Source organism: Hylaeus anthracinus, unplaced genomic scaffold (assembly GCF_026225885.1).
Source record: "Hylaeus anthracinus isolate JK02 unplaced genomic scaffold, UHH_iyHylAnth1.0_haploid 11978, whole genome shotgun sequence".
NCBI lineage: Eukaryota > Metazoa > Arthropoda > Insecta > Hymenoptera > Colletidae > Hylaeus > Hylaeus anthracinus.
This window is the reverse complement of record NW_026534326.1, coordinates 2775718-2776843: the sequence shown is the minus strand read 5'-3', so window position 1 is coordinate 2776843 and position 1126 is coordinate 2775718. Positions and strand designations below refer to the sequence as shown.

The window sequence follows — 1126 nt, the reverse complement described above, 5'->3', positions numbered from 1 at the left end:
CATCTGGAATTTTATTTCACTCTATCTAGAGCTCTAGCAAGCTTTATTAATCAATTCAGCTCTATTTGGAGCTCTATTTGACTCTATCTAGAGCTCTAATTAGCTCTATAAATTGAACTAGGTTCATTTGGAGCTTTATTTGCTCTATCCACAGCTCTAAATAGCTCTATTTAACTCTATCAATTAATCCAGCTCCATCTAAAGCTCCGTCCAGCTCTAGAAGGACATTATTAGAGCGCCCATCTAGTTCTAGAGACACCTAAAACTAGTATGGGGGATGCAAAGTATCTGTTCAACACCTTCAATGGTACAAATCGGAGGCAAGGGGTAATCGAATCAGGAATCTCTTTAGCCACGACCGGGAGAACCTAATTGTCCGACTTATCGAACAACGCCTAAGGTCGAACTAAATCTAAAACATATTCCCTGGTTAAACGAAGCGGAAGGTATATGTTTAGTCGATTTACTCTCACCCCGGGGGTTGCGGAGAGCACGCGTGCAACCCCTCGGTGGGGTGGTGTCGTCCCTCGCCTGCTAGTTCGGCGACGATCAACCCCTGCTTCCAGTCACACCAACAGTTATTTATACGCCCGGTTTCCAAAACTTTCGAAATGCCCGATCGTCACCCTTCACAGGGCCGTATACACTCCACTCCCCGTGCATCTTATTTCAAAAAGTTAAACATAATGAACAATTTACTTAATTAATTCAACATTCTAGGTTTTAAAAAGCTATTAATGGCGGTTAATTCCCATCACTCATTCAAGATCTAGATAGAGCCTTTCAGACTACTTTCTAGAGCAAGATAGAACTCTAGAGCTGGTATTGTAGAGTTAGGTAGAGCTGAAGGCCCCTTCAAGAGCTAGATAGAGCTTTAGACCATTTTCTAGAGTCAGATAGAGCTCTAGAGCTAGTATTGCGTAAGTTAAATAGGGTCACAGGCCTTCTTCTAGAGCAGGATAGAGCTTTAGAGCATTTTCTAGAGCCAGATAGAGCTTTAGACCATTTTCTAGAGCCAGATAGAGCTCTAGAGCTGGTATTGTAGAGTTAGGTAGAGCTAAAGGCCTCCTTCAAGAGCTAGATAGAGCTTTAGACCATTGTCTAGAGCCAGATAGAGCTTTAGACC

General features: G+C 42.6%; 1 long non-coding RNA gene across 1 annotated transcript in view; it reads left to right on the top strand.

The window, feature by feature from the left end:
• Window positions 1-1126, top strand: part of LOC128896912 (uncharacterized) — a 149520-nt gene that overhangs the window by 37520 nt on the left and 110874 nt on the right. The gene's annotated exons all lie outside the window — the stretch shown is intronic.